We start from the raw sequence: 20544 nt of genomic DNA on the forward strand, positions 1-20544 counted from the left end.
GGAAAGCTTCTCAAGAGAAATCCAAAACTTCTTCAAATTTTTTATTTAAAAAAAAAAAAAACTTTAAAATTGAAATCTACAAAAGTTTTCTTTAATTTAAAAATCAAATTGCTTAAAATCAAGTCGTTCAAATCAGATCACGACCCAAGTGAAGTTAAAGTTCAAGTCATGTGAATGACTAAATCAAATTAAAGCCTAAGTCAATTTAAAACTCAAGTCACGCAACATAACTCAATTTACATCAAGACCTAAGTCAAGTCAAGGTTTATATCACACCAAAATCCAAGTCAAACTAATGTTCAAGTGACACTCAAACCAATTAAGTCATGCCAAGATCCAAATCATATTAAAGTTAAGTCACAACAAGGTCTAAGTCATACTAACTTTTGAGTGATGCTAAGATCAACTCAAACCAAAATTTCAATTACACTAAAACCCAAATCAACGCTTAAACTAAATTAAGCAAGAGATTAACTTAAGTTATTTAAGATCATCTTTAAGCCCTCCAATAATAGTTAGAAAAGAAAAAACTTAAAGGATAAAATAAAGATTGTACCAATATCCTTCTTCAAACCATTAAAAATCTAATTTGATTGTGCATACATAAAATAATTTTTTTCAAATTTTAATTTCCTAACTATAATAGATTTACTCACACTTAAGGCAACATTAGATCAATGGGGTATACTTGAGGGTCAATTAAAGTATAAATATACAACCCAATTTCAATTCCAACCCGATTTGATTACATAGAAGCTCAAAAGAAAATATTAGGACTTAATTGGTAATAATTTTCAAACATTAGTTCTCTATTAATTTTAGGAATGAAAAATAATTTTTTTAATATAGAAATTATTTTATATGAAAATAGAGTATGCTTAAGTTTTCAAAATACTTTCTATCTTCAATTTTTGCTTGAAACACTTTGCAAAAAATTATTTTTAAATCTAAAAAATAAAAATAAAAATATTTTTAGTAACAACCATGTCTTAATGTTTTGCAATAGAAAAATATAATTGCACAAAAATTATTTTTGAGATATTTTTAAAAATCCAATCACTTTTAAACCGACCAAATGCTGATTTTTTTTTTCTCTCAAACACTAAAATGTTTTTTTTTTAAATAAAAATTTAAATTATATATTACTTTCTCTATAAAAATAAAAGGAAAATATTAATTAATTAAAAAAAAAGTGGAAGTAGTTGGGGTGGGGAACCGAATCTATGTCCATGCCCACAACTTTCCTCACCCAAAAAGATTGGCATGGAAATCTTGGAACAAGTACAACTAAACTTCAATCTTCAATGAATTCAAACTTGTGGTGATGGAAAAGCAAAATTGGTGAATGGCTGAAAATGAAAAGGGTAAAATATGAAAGCATCTAAACAATGCTTGGAATGTGAGATGAATAGGAAGGTTCATATTTTTTTTTGGTACTGAAGTTATTATTTTGAGGATGATGGGTCCCAATGTAGGACATTGAAGTGGGTGCCAAAACCCAAAACCCCTTATGAAAAATTATATATATATGACTAGGTTTGCAGTCAAATGACAGCTAAGTCTATGGTGAATTATGATTTTTATGACACCCTTCACATGTATTTTTGGGTGTGAAATGTCACACCCATATTCCATTTTCATGTTATATGCCTTTGCCTTGGCCATCTCTCCCTCTATATTGTAATTATGCCTCTGCTTATTCTGCACTTGCCATGTGAACCTCTTGGTGTGTGTTGGCCCACTCCTTTCACATTTTCATGCCCAAGCCATGAACTCATTCATGCTCATCTTCACTTTCCCTACATGGGATACTATTGATTTGGAAAACATTTTGTTGCTCCAACTTATTTTGACAGGGTTAATTATTTATTATTACATTTTCGTTTATTTTTTTATTTTTTTACATATCTATAAACTAACATTATTTATGTCATATGTCTGTTTCAGAATGTTAGATTTAACCAAAATAATATATGTTAGTGCTATAAATTCAATTTTCAAAATGTTTATGTTGAAATTCAATTTTAAAGATAATTATGCGAGTATTCTCTTAATTCTTTACTATTACACTAAAATCATATCAATTGATCGATTAGGAGCTTGGATGCCCATTGACCTAGTGGACATTATTGTAATGATCGATCTTTTCATTATATTTGTTTAACTTTTCGAATTAACACATTGTCTCTTCGTTTTCTCATTGAAATATGTGTTCTATTTTATTCATCCGTTTTTTGATCCATGACAGTATAGTCACCACATAAGTATCTAATGTTAGTTCAAAGTTAGAGTATGACTTAATTTATTAGGCAATGACCGGTATATTGAATTCCTATAGACTACATCAATTTGTTACATATTCCTTTAATTTTGGTCAAATTGGGTGGCCTTTTCCCAATGCATATCAATAAGAACAAAAAAAAATATGAAAAGGTATAGATCCATTAGGTGGACCCTTATTTGATAATCAAGTTAACCATAGAGACAAGACAAGAGGTAATCGATGAATTATTTTTTGTACTTTGTTATGGACTTGATACCCTTTTTTTTTATCATTTGCTTTTAGAGGATCGTTTACGGGAAGGTAATAAATGAAGGTGTCGGGCAGACGCTACTTAGAATGATTTCTATCACATCCATTGCGAAGGCTCTAGCTATTATGTAATTAATATGGAATAAACCTTAAAGTTCTGGCCTCTATATGATTAGTGTGATTAAAAAATTGAACCGTCCCCTATGTGAGATCAAAATTTGCAAGCCATGGTCGATCCGTAAAGGGGGTCCACCCCTTCTATGGTATGAAGATGGTGGTGGTTTAATTGCATTTATTATGCTATAGTGAAATGAGTCCCATAATAACATCTTGGCAGGTGGTGCATAAACGTAGGACATCACTTCTTTGACTTTTGCTCTATGCCAATGGATTTCCATGTGTTTATATGTTATATAAGTTCTCCTATTTCCGGGATTTGATAAATCAAGTTAATAACACTTAAAGTGATTTAATAATTTAATTTAAGTAATTTAATAAATTAAATATATTTAATAAAATAATTCAATGATATGATTTAAAATAAAACACTATTTTAAGTAATAAGTAAAAACAATTAATCATTTCTAAGTCTATATTTTTATTTTTATTTATCATAATTATCTCTACAATCTAATTTACTATTTTAAGATTTGAAATTACTTAACCCCTTTGCCGTATTTATAATTTATGATGATAAATATATCAATTTGATGATTTAGAAAGAGTTTTAAGTTAAATTTATTAAACAACTTTTATACTTAAAATAAAAATTAAGTAATAAGTTTTATGTCAATAACTTAAGTATAATTTAAGTTAAAGTCAATTTAAATAATTAAATAATAAATATTACGATTTTTCAAACTCCCTGTTAGTTTTGACAAATATTATTATCATTTTATTTTCTTTTATTAGTTCCTTTCATTATTTTTATCATGGTTAGACACTCGTTGATTTCGTACATCATGCCCTTTAATGGCATCTTGGTCCCATGTAATGAGACACGTGTCGTGTAGCCACTTCTTCCCACCATGTCTAGAATTAAAAGTATATAATATAATTAAATTTAAAAATTTCCCCTTAAACTTAATTAAAAATGATAGACTAATCCTTGCAAATATGTGTAATCAAAATATATATTTTAATTAGGGAAGAATTCATGTTGGGCATGTGCCAGGCCGAGCGAGGCCGAGCTACAAGAGAAAAAGGCCTAGAACCATTTGTGACATCCTGGGCTTAGGCATGTGGACTATACGTCTTATGGTCTCCTGGGTCAATTCTATAGTGCCATAGAGGGTATGGTTTGAATAATTCATATTATTCAAATCATCAAAAATTGGCAATCAAGATTGGTTTTGAAACATTGAAAAGTAAAATCCAAGGGGTGGGTGCGAGCCCCCACGGCGGTCAATTGGCCAGCCTGGTTTGAATCACCCGCCCAACCCTAGACCTGCTCAAACCATGACTCTCAGTTAAAAGGGCATTGAGTTGACGAGCCATGTGGTTTGAAATTAATGACTCGGAACTTTGAAGTTGAACCACCAATTACTGGGTCCATATTTTCGCTCTGGAATAAGTCTATGTAATGAGGGAGATGCCTTTGTCCTTCTGGATATTTTTTCTTTGGTCTGCCCCCAATTAATTCAGTGGATTAAGATTCAACTAATTAATTGGTTTTATAGCGGCTTAAACTTATTCTCGGGTATTTTCTATATGGCTTTGAAATATAGACCGTGTTTAGTTCCGAAAAGTTTGAAGGAAAATACGAAAAAAAGAAAATAAAAGGAAAGTAGAAAATAATAATAATAATAATCACACATTATTGAATTTTGCCCTTTCAACCGTTAAAAGAATCGATTGACCGCTTCTTGATATCAAAGACACCAACCCTTCAACCACAAAATGGTCTCTATTTTCATTTTTCATTACTTTGGAATAAGTCCACGTGCAGCAAAGACTTAGAGACCAACTCCTAATCCTGAAAGTTCTTTCTAAACTTAGGCAACAAATTACTGGAGTTCCCTTACCTTCCTGCCACAAGTCTGCTGCCAACACTTTTTTTGAATAGCTAAACTATAGAGGTTAGGACAAAATGGTCTCTATTTTCATTTTTCATTACTTTGGAATAAGTCCACACATTGATTGATAATGATATATTATTTATCAACCCCCAATTATGCTAAAATATTATTTGATTAAAATGGATAAAATGACATTAAAATTGTAAATTTAATTTTTGGTATGTTAAATTTTAGAAGTGAATTTAATTTTATAAAAAAAAAATAAAGTAATTTTTGTCAAAATAAGTATTTGTAAGCTACAAAAAAATATGAAGGGTTGATTTATAAATATAAGATTATTTTGTCTTTTTAACCCATTACTATTTAAATCCACAAGCTTAATTTTTTATTTATGAATTTTATATTTTAAATAAATTTTATAATTTATTTTTATGATAAAGTAATTTTTTTTATTTTAACTTATTAAAAAGGGATAAATTATTATTATTATTATTGAATATTTTTAAAAATTATGTATATACTTGAGTAGGTAAAAAGTAGGTAAAAATCCCACATATGGACTTATTCCAAAGTAGTGAAAACATGGACTACCTTGCTCACGGGGTCCTCTCGAGCTTCAAGTCTTTGATTTCAAAGGCACGGAAACACGGATGAAGAAGAAATTATGGCTTATAAATATAGGCATAATGTTACTACCAAATCCTCACATCATTCTCAAACCCCACCACCCTTTCTCTCTCTTCAAACACAGACCTCACCTCCTCCTCCAAATCAATAATCCTTTCGTTAGTCCATTAATTTCCGAGATGGGTTTTCACAGAAACAGCTCCAACTCCACAACAATAATGCTCATCCTTGTTCTTCTTTTTGCCGTCTCAAATAATATTCAACAGCTTGTGGCAATGAGGCCATTAATAGAGGGATATGCTTCAGCTGTAATGGAAATTCAGTCCCTTCAGAGAGGCCCAGTGCCACCCTCTGGCAGCTCCCCATGCACTTACATCCCGGAACGTAACCACGGACGATGCACCTTGGCTGATCCTGATCCTGATCAAATGGGTGTTGCTCGTGCGCCACCTGCTTTTCCTGAGCCTAATGATCACGTTTAAAACTCCAGCTCTTGATCATCTTCTAAAGGAATCAGTTGCTAAAGACGGTGGAGGAAGCAGTGCTCTTTGTGGGAAGGTGCATGTAGTAGATATGTAGCTGATGAGTCAATAAGCTCCAAATGGAGTTTGGGACTCATTGTTCCAAAGCAAAGGATATGGTGGGAAAACGTACCACTTGTTCCATGTCAACATAAATAACCATTCATGTACAATTATTTATTTATTTTCCAGTATCAAGTATTCTTGATCAGTTTGTAATTATTGTTATATTTTACGTTTTTTCTTCTTGTATTCCTTTCTTTCTCTACTTGAATATCTAAATAACACAAACAATGGCGGAGGCCGACCGTGATAAAATATAATATTCTCTTTATCATTTAACCAAAAATGTTGGCCAAAAAAGAAAATTTGCAAAAAAATAAAAAAAAAACCCTCAAAATTAAGAATTTTAAAGTGATTAGAAGTCTGATTAGAAAATTTTCAATTTTTTTTCAATAAATTTTTAATAAAATTTGAGAATTTTGTTTTCCAAATAAGTGTAAAATCAATTAAATTTTGAAAGTGATGAAATCTTTTAATTAGAAATTATCTATTATATAATAATATCTCTAACATATTAACTTAAAAGTATAAGTAGTTACTAAGAATTTGATATTTATTATCATTTATATATGGTTTAAAGTATTTTATTAGTTACATTATCTTGAAGGACTAAGACTAAATATAAATTCAATTAATGTGAATAAATTTTAAATTTTCAAATGATGGTAGAGTATATACCATGAGAAAATTATTTAACAAAATATAAAATACAAAATGATAAAAATAAATTAATTTTATTTTAAAAAATTTATTAGTTAGGAAAAAAAAATCAAGATAAGAGAAAAAAAAAATGATAAAAATAGAATAAAAGGAAACAATAAGTGATGATATTAAGTAGATTTTGTAAAATATTCTATTTTCTTTTAATTTTATTTAACTTAATGAAATAAAGCTTAATTTTACTCATTTGGAATAAATATATTAAATCCCTTGAGGTTTGAATTAAATATACTCAATAATACTCTTTTATTTTGAGTGAAAAGGAAAACAAGTGAAATTAACAAATAAATTAAATAAGGGATGAGTTTCGATAAAAATTCAAATTAATATTAATTAAGCATATTCAATCCAAGGGAGGTGAGTTGAATTAACTTTATAAAGTAATTTTTTTTAAAAAAATTTATTTAAAATTTATAACATTTTTTTTAATTTAAATTTCTTTTTGTGGTGCTTGAAATGTAATTATTTTTTATATTTTATTTTATTTTTAATATTTTATTGATATAGTTAAGTTTTGAAATACTCAAGATATTTCCTAAGGCTAAAGTTTGAAGGAAAATGCTAAGGGAGAAAATGGGATGAAAAAAGAGTAGGAAAAAAAATGAAAGAAAATAAATAAAAGAATTAGTATCAATAAATTATTTTTATATATTAGTTCAAACTCTTTTAATTTATTTAATAATTTTTTATAAAAAATAAATAATTTAAAATATATAAAATTTTTATTGATCATTTTTATTATATTTGACTTTCTTTTATATTTTTTATTGGTAAAACATTGCTTCAGTGGTCAACCCTTATTAATATGTGGTCAACCCTTATTAATACGTGTAATTAGTTAAGGTCTTTTTCTTTTTTTTTTTCTTCAGTTGCCTTCTGCTGACACCTGTACAATTTGTTACCACAAACTTTCATCTAAATAAAGTGTTACCCATACTTTTTTTTTTTTAGTTGGTTCTTTTTTCATTTTTTTCTCTGAATTTTTTTTTTCAACCTAAATCCCATTTTGGTATCAGAGCAGGTGATACCCAACCATGTCAACTTTTTCTCCTACTTCTATAAGCAATTCCAACACCAACACAAATAACCAGCTCCACAAATAACCCAAATGACCTTACCTTCACCATCCTTTTCTTAAACCCCTTCTCTATCAAATTGGACGAGATGAATCTGTTGCTATGGAAGAATTAGCTTCTCAACGTGATTATAACAAATGGGCTGGAAGATTTCATCAATCTAGTCTACCCAAATATCTCGATGCAACTCGTTGACAAGTAAATCTTGAATTTGTGCAGTTGGAGCATTTGAATCGGTTGGTAATGAGTTGGATCTATTCATCTCTAACTCCAGGGATGGTTAGGCGAATTGTCTAATACTCTATTGCTCGTGACATTTGGGCATCACTGAATGAAGAGTATGAATTGCCTTCCATAGCCACGGTAATGAGTTTAAACTCTCAACTATAGAGAATCAAGAAGATTGATATTCTTCTATCTGAGTATTTGTCTAGACTTAAATTTGTGTTTGATTAAGTTGCTGTTATTGGAGAACCTCTATCCTACAGAGATAAGCTTATTTGTATTTTAGAGGGATTACCTGAAGAGTATGACAGTTTTGTCACTTCTATTCACAATAGATCTAATAAACCTTCTCTTCAAGAGGTTCACAACTTGCTACACACTTATGAGTACAGGCTTTCTCAGCGGTCTATGGACTAGAACTTGAATTTTCCTCAAGTTAATGTCACTACCTATCTAGGAAACAAGAAGATTAACCAAAAAAATCATTACCAACATTATCCCAAACAACCACAAATGCTTAACTTCTTCCCATACTCACATCAAACCACCCAGTATAACGAATTTTCACACCCTCGCCCAAATAGCTTTCTAGGTTTATTGGGCAAACACCCTATACCACTTCTTCTTTTTAGCCTCGTCAACCAGGTTATAATAACTCTAAACCTCAATGTCAAATTTGTGGCAAATCAGGTGTAGACCCCCATTTGGGGCTGGTTCATTTTTTTTTTTTGCAGGTTATCTTACCAGATGTCACAACCCTGGAAGTCCACGTGTCACCTTGTGGATGGCTGCTAGAGAATCAACATTGCTTTTTGAGGAGCTATAGGAGGATGACACGTAGGGGGAGGAGGTTTTTTTGGCATTGAGGTCGTTATGCAAGAGCGTAAGAGAGAGAAATGAGATTTTGGCAGAGTGGAGAGAAGTCTGGACGAGAGCAAGTGGGGGTAGGCTTTTTGTTGCTGGCTAGAGATTTTTTTTGAGAGGGTATTGGTTTTACTTGGGCGGCAAGCTAGAGAGGAGATGGGTGAGAGATTCCAGAGGTGTTCTTTGAGTGAGAAGAGGAAGTTTTTGGCTTGGAGAGAGGTCCAGACGAGAGAGGGGGGTGGGGGGGTGGGGAGGACATTTCCTGGAGATCCACAGAAGAAGCAAGAAACAGAGGAGAGAGGTTGCGGCTTGCTGAGAACCAAACGACTTTTGATCGAAAAGATCGCTCAGGTTTAGCTATTTGTACACCTTAAGTTCTCCATTATTTCAGTCATTCGATGTTTCTTCATAACATTTGGATGCTTATTTTGGCTGTCTAATGTGTTAAACCTGTTTCTCAGTTTCCGTTTGCTTAGTCTCTGCTTTCTCCTGTATGTGTTACATTATGATTATGCTATTTGTTTGTGTGTTAAAATCAGTCAAGAACTTCCCACCGGTTCTTAACTCTCAGTGATTTTCATGGAAGAGAGCTAGATTTAATCGTATTATTTCTTCTTTCACATGCTCTGTTTTCCTTCACTGTGTCTTTCGTCTCTGATATGTTTAGTATGAGTATCATGTTTGGGGTTGGTTGCCTACATTGGGATGTCTTTGAAAGAGCTCAGTAGCAAAGCCTCTGGGATTCATGTGCCTTATTGCCCATTCCTTGAGTTGGAGTTCATCCAGCCAGCGAAGTGCCATGGCCATCACTCTGCGGAAATTTCCATGGCGTCTTGTTTGAGAGTTTAGTTCAGTGTTTGAACTGAGGCTCTAACGTATTGGTTGAAATTGTGTTTGGGAGCTATTCGGGCAAAATCTTCGGTTCAGTGGACTGGTGATTGCAGTCATGCGGAAAGGAATTTATCTGATGATGAAGGTTTGCTTGAGAAATATCAATATAAATGGAGATATTTTTGTCTAATCCAGCTACATGTGAATCTGCAATGAGGAATATTGATGATGCTCGAGCAGAGAATAACTTGGAATGCATATACAAATGCCTCAAAGCAGAGATGTGAAGTATCCCAAGGTTGTGCCGCCTGAGTCCAACCCAATGCAGTTAATGTCAAGAATCTCCTCACCTATTCTAGTCTCATGGGATGTATGGAGCCTGTAGAAAAAATATCTGGAAGATGCTTGGGATTTATTCCAATCAATTGGTTATGCAGCCCATGGATAGTCGATCCCTACAAAAAGTCTACATGGTTCAGTTGAAGATGGATTGAGGGTAGAATGGCTGTAATGGCGCACTGAGTTTCATTTTTTCTGGGTTCTGTTCAATACCCATCTCATCGCATGCATGATCCCATCAAGCCTTTGCAAAATTTTTAACTTATTCTCTTTACATCACATTTTTCCCATCTCAACCCATTTTCAAACCCACTAGTACCCTCCACGTGACTATAACCTTACCATCCATCATGGCCCACGCCTTTTGAATACTCATCCGTTGTCATCCCTCATGCTCATCAAACCTGCTCACCACCTTCATGTATTCATTTCTCACGCATGCATGCTAGGATTGTGCACCCATGGTTGCCATTCACACCCACTTCATACTCATTCTTCAACTTTCTTATGCCCATCTCTATGCATACACGTATCACCTATCTTCTATACCCCCATGCATATCATCACATTTCTCTTTCTAAACTTATTCATCCCCATTCCATTAAGCCTCCCAAGGGTGTTCTTCTCTATGGACCTCCTGGAATAGGCAAGACACTATTAGCCAGAGCAATTGCGAGCAACATAGATGCCAACTTCTTGAAGGTTGTCTCAAGTGCCATTATTGATAAATATATTGGTGAAAGAGCGAGATTGATGAGGGAAATGTTTGGATATGCACGAGATCACCAACCCTATATCATTTTTATGGATGAGATTGATGCCATTGGTAAGCGTCGTTTCAGCGAGGGAATTTGTGCTGATCGTGAAATTCAGAGAACACTCATGGAGTTGCTCAACTAGCTGGATGGATTTGATCAGTTTGGGAAGGTCAAAATGATTATGGCAACAAATAGACCTGATGTTCTGGACCCTGCACTTCTTTGTCCTAGGCGACTGGATAGGAAGATAGAAATTCCATTGCCAAATGAACAATCCAGAATGGAAATCCTTAAAATCCATGCTGCTAGAAACTACTGATACATGATGTCATCAACAGACGACGCATTCCATATGATTTCATAAGTCCTTCCGGTAAGGTTACTACAGTTGATAAGTTTCAAGGTCAGTAAAATGATTTTATCTTACTGTCTCTTGTTCGAACTCGTTTCGTGGGTCACCTTCGTGATGTTAGAAGACTGGTTGTTGCCATGTCTCGTGCTCGACTTGGTCTCTATGTGTTTTTTCGTTTTTCTCTGTTTAAACAATGCTATGAACTGTAGCCTACATTTCAACTTCTGTTTCAAAGACTATATCATCTTGCCCTAAACTTGAATGAAACTACATCATTTACAGATCGACATGTTGTAGATCCTGGACTAGTCCAGCTTGTCAGTGGTGTTGAAGAGACGAGTGGCATTGTTAATTTCAAAATGCATCAGGTATATCAGGCTCGACTAATGGGCCATCAATTTGATCAGTTTTCGGCTCATTCAGAACAAGTAGCACCATCCCTGGGTGGATGGGAGGAGCAAAACAGTCAGCTGAATTCAACATCCCAACACCAGCCCATGGACACTGATAGGCCTGCCGATTCACATGTTGCGAATAGGGACTTGCCTCCTGAAAGCAAATCAGGGGAAACTACAGAAATGGAAGTCCTTGTAAATGGTCGGGATGTGGATTCATTACCTGAGAACAATTCGAAGGAAAAAAAAAGATATGAATGGCGATAGGGGAGGTGCACCAGTTGAAAGCAGTTCACATGATGAAAACAAAATGGAGTAGTATAAGATGGGTTGAGCCCAGAAGAACGATTCTTTTCAGTGTGAGTGTAAAGAATTTTGGGCCCACTTTGCATGCTTCTTGTTTACAAAACGCACCTAAGCTTGGCTATTTGGGCCACGTGTCACCCTCCTGCTTCTCCATCCTTGTTTCATTTTAAAAATAATTTCCTAACCTCATTTTCAAATGATTTTCCAAATTCCAACTTCTCAAATAATCCCAACTTCTCTCATCTTTCACTCTTAGAATTTTTAGGACCAAAAGTCCCATCTTTCAATAAAATTTGGCTGCCATTTTCTTTCTGGCGAGCCACTTTCGAATTTTAAAATAAGTGTGAATTTATTTTCGTAATTCTAAGTGATGGAATTTACAAAATTGATTCACTCAGAAATAAATCGGGCATTGGTGGGGGCCCAACATACGTGATTTTATAATTGATTGATTGAATGATTGATTGATTTGATTGCCATGCACGATTGATTTATTCTGCTCTATGACATGCACAAGATTATTCCTTAATTGTGCACTAACCTCTTTTCTTGATAGCGTATAGTGGCTTGTTGTCCAGGTACGCATTCCCTATCGCTTTGATCGTTTTCCATGCATGCTATGGCTTACAGTGTGTGATCTTGTTGACTATCATTGATCTCCTTATCGATTACCATGATTACTTCATTTCATTAGTAGAGACCCATTTTTAGAAACTTAGAGGGGTGCTACGATCTTTACCATACCTTCCCGATAAGTAACCTGACCCCTGAGCCCATTTTCGGTTTTCATAGACCACATTTTCTAAATAAGGAGTCACACTTTTAAATAAATAAAAAATAAGTGGCGACTCCAACTCATTTTCTAATAAAAAATGAGTTCGCCATCGAGTGGAAAACGCATGAGCCGAAATGCAGGGTCCACATCAGGTCATTTTGCTCGTAATTGCTATCATAAGACAAACCTGAATTATCACCCACCAGTTTTCCCAAATGCAACAACCTTCAATCCAAATGGTCTTGGCCAAACGAGTTCTTCAATCTTAGCAATGCTCACCACTTCTATTGCACCAACATGTTTTTCCTCTCAATCACTTGGCAATTCTTAGTATGGATTAGGGGGCCACACACAATTTTACCGTTAAATTTGGGCACATGACTGATGCAATGCAATACTCAGGTGGTGATCATGCTGTAGTAGGCAATGGTAAGAAAATTGCTATATCTCATATTGGCCATGCTCTATTACATAGTCCTATGAAACCCATACATTTAAATCATGTGCTTCATACTCTTGTGATTTCTAAACAACTCACTAGTGTCATTAGACTTTGTGCTGACAATAAAGCCTTTATTGAGTTTTACCCCACTTACTTTCTTTTGAACGACCAACAAACGAAACAATTTCTCCTCTAGGGCCATCCTGATCATGGTCTTTATAAACTTGCTTAGTCTGTCACTCTCTCTTCCAGTTCTATGTCTTCATCTTTCCCAACTCAATTCTTTCCAACTCCTACTGCTTAAGCCTTTTTGTCTCAACAAAATCAAGTTGTGTTGTGGCATAATCATCTTGGCCATCCTGCTCCTAAAGTAGTTCGTCAAGTTCTACAATCCTGCAATTTGAAATTTTCGAATTGTAAACATTTTTGTTTTGCTTGTCAATTGGCCAAGAGCCATCGTTTACCCTTTGTACTTTTAGAATCTCAAGCAATGAAACCTTTTGATTTAGTACATTTTGATTTATTAGGACCATCTCCTATTGCTTATGTCACTGGTATTAAATATTTTTTCTTGTTTATTGATGATTATACATGCTTCGCTTGGTTTTACTTGTTAAATAATAAAAGTGACACCTTCTCTTACTTTTTTAAATTTAAACAACTCATTGAGACACAATTCAACACAACCATTAAGACATTGCAAACAGATCGGGGTGGAGAATTTTGACCCCTGAAATTGTTTCTTACCAACCTAGGTATCATTCATCTCATCCATGTCCTTTTACTCCTGAACAAAATGGGAGGATTAAACTAAATAATCATGATGTTGTTGAAAAAGGCCTATCCTTACTTGCTCATGCCTCTGTACCTTTATCTTTTTGGCATTACGCCTTTCAATATGCTATTTATCTTATTAATAGGCTTCTTATACCAATTCTTTGCAACAAAACACCATTTGATTGCTCTATCACTCTCGCTTTCCTATGTCTCAATTTGTATTTTTGGTTGTGTTTGTTTTCCTTTTCTTCGGCTCTATAATAAAAATAAACTCCAATTTCGGTCTATTGAACGTGTCTTCCTTGGGTTTAGCTTTTATCATAAGGGTTACCTTTGCTTTCAAAAGGACACTAGTCATGTTTACATATCTTGCCATATTGTGTTCAATGAGTTGTCTTTTTTTTTTTTTTTTTCATTCTTCTTGTTCTCCAACTTACCAACATGATTCTCTTGCTTTTTCTCTATCCTCAACTTATTTTTCTCATTCTCTTTCATTTTCTTATCTATTCTTTCTTTCTCATAATCCCTTATCCTCTTACTCATCATTCTCCTCTTCCTCTTAGGACTCTCAGACCTTGAACTCAATAGGGATATCACCCATCAATCTTACTGTTGACTTGCAAGGCCCTGTCAATACACACTCGATGGTTACTCGCTCCAAGGTTGGAATTTATAAGCCTAAAATCCTACTTGCTTAATATGGTGCTTCATCTGAGTTGGATCTCTTTGAACCAACTACTCATAACCAAGATGCAAGGCATGCTCATTGGCAACAGGCTATGAAAACTGAATTTCAAGCACTTTTGAACAACCACATCTAGACTTTGGTTCCCCCAACACCTGAATAAAAGGTTATTGGCTATAAATGGGTTGTCAAGGTTAAATTGAAACTTGATGGGTCAATGGAATGCTACAAAGCTCGCCTTGTGGCTAAAGACTTTCATCAAACTCATGGGTTGGATTATTTTGAAACTTTTAGCCTCGTTGTTAAGCCTATGACTATCCGGATTGTGTTCAGCTTGTCTCTTACCTTCTCTTGGTCTTTAAAGTAGTTAGATGTTCACAGTACTTTCTTAAATGGTGACTTGGCTGAAGATGTTTTTATGGAGCAACCTATTGGTTTTATTTCCTCTACTGCTCCAACTCATGTTTGTAAGCTCAACAAGTCACTTTATGGTCTAAGATAAAGCCTTCGTGCTTGGTACAACAAGCTTAGCAATTGCTTACTTCAATGGGGATTCTCTAGCTCCAAATTTGATACATCTCTATTTGTTCTTCATTTTGGCTCCTCCATTACTATTTTCTTGGTTTATGTCGATGACATCATTGTCACGAGTAGTGATTCTCAGTTTATGGGCTTCCTTATTTGCTAGCTGAATCAACACTTTGCCTTGAAGGATTTAGGTGCTTTATCTGATTTTTTTGGGAATCCAAGTGACTTTTATTGCTTTTATGCTGCATTTATCTCAACAGAAGTATATTTTTGACCTCCTTTATCGTGCCTCAATGTTTGAATGTAAGCCTATCTCCACCTCATGGCTTCTACTGCATCTATTTTATTGTATGATGGTAAAGTGCCGTTTGATTCTACGTCTTATTGTAGTAATGTTGGTGCATTGCAATATTGCACCATTATTAGGCCAAACATTAGTTTTGTTGTGAATAAAGTTTGTTTGTTCATGCATTCTCTTACTATAGTTCACTTAAAGGTTGTTAAAAGCATCTTATGGTATCTCAAGAGCACTATTAGTCATGACATTTCCTTCCAACAATCATCAGGCCAATCTCTTACATGTTTTACTGATGTTGATTGAGCTAGCTGCCTCGATGATAGGAAGAGTACTAGTGGCCATTGTTGCTTTCTCAGCTCAAATCTCATCTCGTGGTCTTCCTTGAAGCAACGTGTTGTTTCATGATCTAGTTCTAAGTTAGAATATCATGGTCTCACTAATGTAGCTGCTGAGTTAATTTGGATTGAAACACTTCTTATTGAACTTCATCTTTCTCTTCTGTCGCCCCCTGATTTGCTCTGTGATAATCTCAGTGCCACTCATCTCACTGCTAATCCTATTCTCCATGCTCAGACCAAACACATTGAAATTGATTTTCATTTTATTCGAGACAGTGTTGTAACAAGTCTCTTCAAGTTCATTTCACTCTATCAAAAGAACAAGTGGTTGACATATTGAACAAACCCCTTCCTACCTAACACTTCCAAAGTCTCAAGAACAAGCTGACAGTCTTTCCCAACCCCATCAGCTTACGGGGGATGATAAAGCACTGCTTAAGTGCTTTGCCCTTACTAATACGTGTAATTAGTTAGGGTCTTCCTTTTCATTTTTTTTCAATTGCCTTGTTGCTACCACTTGTATAGTTTGTTACCACAAACTATCATATAAATAAAGTGTTAGCCAAACTCTATTTTTTGAGCTGATTCTTTTTTCATTTCTTTTATTTGAAATTTCTATTTCAATCTAAATTCCATTTTCTATAATATAACCAAATATGAGAAAATCATTTTTCTTAAAATTGTTTTTTTCTTAAAACTTTCCCGAAAGGTTTGATACCAATTTTTTTGTTAGAAAAAAATAACTAGCTAGTTTTGCTTTTAAACAAACACAAAATCAGTAACCACCACTGTCTCCTCCCCAATTTTGCTTTCCCAGCTTCCCAATATTGTAACTTAAACATTGCTATATCTTTCTCAGATGTTTTTGCAATTGTCCTAAATCCTAATGGTCTTTGTTGATGTTGATTTTATTCCAACCTCAAAATCATCTAATGGTAAGTGTATGAGCTTTCCGAGAAAAATAGAATGGCCAAAAAATTGCCAAAACTATGCCAGCACTAGGGATTCAAGTAGGACTCTCAGCCATATTTCTCTAACTTCTCAGCTTTTACAAAGACATCATCATTTGTCTTCTTGGTGATAGCTCATTCCTCCCACAACATAAATATCAGATCGGTACATGGGATTTGTCTTCTTTTTCCCATGGAGCAAGAAAAGAAAGTCCAACAATGCAGTATCCATGGAAAGAGTACAGTGAGATAGATGAAGCTCAACAAAGCAATTTGTAGAGAGGAGAAAGAAAGAGAGAGACAGAGAGAGAGCCCAACCTTGCTTGTAGATCGGGATCACCAATCCCCAACATTCTTACTGCCAGCAAACCATCATTTGTGGCATTGCTTATAGCCTCTGTAGCAACATGGACACCCCTTGGCGTGTACATTGCATTGAAATAACCGATTGATAAGCTGATTAAATATAAAGATAAAATTGGCACGAATAGTATGTGGTTACCTCCTTAAACAATGTGTTTGTCTGATATCCACAACATGATGCACCCTAAAGGTACAATACATTATAGTGCAATAAACCTGCGTAATCAATAAGGAGTCAAGTCCATCTAATGCAGGAGCACACATAATTACACCAATTAGTAAGGGAGTCGATGCAGCTACTAGGCTACCATATCTAAAATGCAAGTTAAAGTTTCTTTAATGGCAATGAGAGATTTAATGCATTAAGGCATGTAAATCCAGTATACGAGGCATAAGATATCGAGTTTGCAGCCAAAGTAGTCTTTACTTAAAAAAAAAAAAACCAAAATAGTGCATCTTTCAAACTAATTGTCAAACTACTCTTTTGAATCCACATCAGCAAGCTATCTTTGACTTTTTTTTTTTTTTTTTTCCATTCAACACACTTTTATTCTAAGACCATTTTTTTCATCTGAAACCATTCAACATACTTTTATCCCAAAGCTATTTTTATTTGAAACCCTAACTATTATTTTCTCTCCTCATTGTCTACGGCTCCCACTATTTGTAGCTCCTATTTTCTCTCATCACCATCTGTGGCTTCCACCATCTGTGACTCCCACCAACAGTTCCACTAACAGCTCCCATTAGCAAGGATGAAAATATCGGTAATCACGGATATATCGGTACTTCGATTTTACGGATATATCGGAGATATATTGGATATATCGGAGATATATCGGTAGATATTTTGGAAAAAAATATTGGTGCTTAAAATTGTTAAAAACTCGTGAAAATGTAAAGAAAACCTCATAATAATATAATTAGAAATATAATAGACATTTTAAAGTTATTTTATTGAAAATTTTGATATATGTATAACATGATTTATCATATTTGATAATAATATTGTATGCATCGATAAAAATATGAATTTTATAAGTGTACATTTATTATTAAATTACATATAATATTATGATATTTGATTACAATATGTCTAATTTTAAAATATATATTAATATTAAAATATGATCCATTTAATTCAATTGTATTAAACAATATAAAATAAATTATAATATATATATATATATATATATATATATATATATATATATATATATAATTTTTTAATAATTAATTAATTATTAATGATATTAAAAACATTATGAAGAAAATTATATAATTTTTATATTTTTGGTAATTAATTAAAAGAAAATTTTGCTTTTAATTATAAAATAATTATAATTAATTTGCTCTTTAAAATATTCTTTTAACATTTTCTTTATATAAGGACTTTAAGTATATATATGTTTAATGCACTTTATATCATAAGGGTGCACTGTAGCGGGGGACACTGTAGCACATTTGACTTTCACTGTAGCGCGTTGACTCCGTTGACCTGCGTTGACCAGGCGATATATCGAGGAAAAATCGCCGATTTCTCGAGATTTATCCCGAAAAATTGTCTGGCCAATATTTATGCAAGAAAAATCGTGTCGACACCCTTCGACACACGATATTTCGGCGATATATCACCGAAATATCGCGACATTTTCCTCCTTGCCCATTAGTAATGTCTTGCAATGGCTAGGTAAGTTTTTGAATCAATTTAATTTTGGGTAAAATAATAGGCAAATATTTGGGTAAGTGGGTTTGAGGATAGAAGTGGCTAATGGGTTTTTTCCTCTTATTTTCCTTAGCTTTCTCACTAACCAAACAAAGGAAAATGAAACATTAAAAATGCCGAAAATAAACAAAGAATCAAATCGAAAAAGTGGTTCATGAGTTTTTTTGCCCTCATTTTCCATAGCTTTCTTACCAACCAAACGGAGGAAAACGAAACATTAGAAACACCATTTGAAATTTAAAAAAAATTAAGGGCTTGTTTGGTTTCTGTTTCCGAAAATTGTTTTTTGTTCTTGAGAACAAAAGACACTCAAAAACACAATTGACAATTGTTTCTCGTGTTTTTAAATTTGTTTTCTTTGTTTTTAATTTGGTGGTTTTGGAGAACAATCTCAAGTTGTTTTTCTTGTTTTCTATAGTGTGAACGGAAGAAAAAAAAAGTACAAGAAAATCATGGAGAAAAAAAAAAAAACACTTGCGGAGAACAAAAAACCATTCATAGAGAACAAATAACAAACCCTCAAAAAATGTATCTTACAACAAATTCAATAAAATCCCAAATCCACACATAGAGAACAAACCCACAAACCCACAAACCCTCAAATTTGTGATCTCAAAAATTTCTTTTCCAAATTTCCTTCTCCAAATGCTAAATTTATCAGCTACAGTGTTGGTAATGGTGACAATGCTGCAATCTGAACTTCACATGGACAACGAAGGTGGGTGAATATATGTGTGTATGAGAGAGATAAGAGGATTGGGGAAATGGAGGTGTTGAGATGAAAAAGAAAGAAATGAGTTTGGATTATGTGAAACGAGAGGGAGAGATCGTGAGAAGAGAGACGAATGAGAGAGATTTCAAGAGAAAGAAGAGGGTGCAGATGAAAAATTAGGGTAAGGGGTAGGTCTAAAAAGAGTTTTTTTTTTTTTAATTTTTTTTTTAAAAATTAATTTTTAATTTTTTTTATTAAAAAAAGAAAAATAAAAATGATTAAACAAATAATTTTTATATTAAAAAATGCACACAATTTTTTAAAATTAATTGAAAATTGGATATATTTTTTTTTTATCTTTAAAATATTAAGTTAATCAAAGAAAAAATATATATATATATATATATATATATATATATTAAAAAATAAACATATTGAAAAGGCTTCATATTTATAGATTAATTTAATTATCAAATTATTTTTATGATTAAAATAATTTTGTATTTATTTTGAAAATTAGAATAATTGGAAAAGATGTTGGAGGGATAAGATTTAGTAAAAAATAGGAGATAAAAAAGGCAAATGTTAAGAAAATTTCAAATAAATATATCCTTATAAATCATAAATCCTTTAATTAATAATATTTCTTACCAATATTTAAAATAATAAAATATGTCTGATTTTACATAATTGTCAATATTTCCTTTAAATATTTGTATCTAATGTTTCTACAATCAATTTAGAGTGCTAACAAAAGTTTTAAATTTAAATTATAACCTTTTATTTTTTTCTTTTTATTAAAAAATCTAACCATTTATTGAAAATGATTACCTTATCATTAATCCTCATTTAGTATGATATTTAGTTGTTTGTTATTAAAATATTTCATGTTCTTATTTATTGTAATTAAAATAAAAAAACATATTATCAAAATTTAAAATAAAATAAAAACTAAAAATATAATTTGATTTCCCATTCAAATCCATCACCCTCTTATTATTATCTTTTGTTGATTTTTTTATTTATATATTTTTCTATAAATAGAGAAGAGTTATGAAGAAAACATTAAATTAAAAAAAAAAAAACCAACTTCCAAACTTTTTTTTGTTTTATTTGATATAAAAAACATTTTTTATTAACTCAACCAAACATGTTTTTTCTATTTTTAAGAACAAAAACTTTTTTCCAAAATTCAGTTTCCAAATACAATTTTATTTCTGAAAAAAACCAAAAACTATTCTTAAAAACTATTTTTAAAAAACAGCAACCAAACAGGCCCTAAATTTCATTTATTTTCAAGCTATAAATGTGATTGCTAAGCA

This window comes from Vitis vinifera, chromosome 14 (assembly GCF_030704535.1).
Source record: "Vitis vinifera cultivar Pinot Noir 40024 chromosome 14, ASM3070453v1".
In the NCBI taxonomy this organism is placed as follows: Eukaryota; Viridiplantae; Streptophyta; class Magnoliopsida; order Vitales; family Vitaceae; genus Vitis; species Vitis vinifera.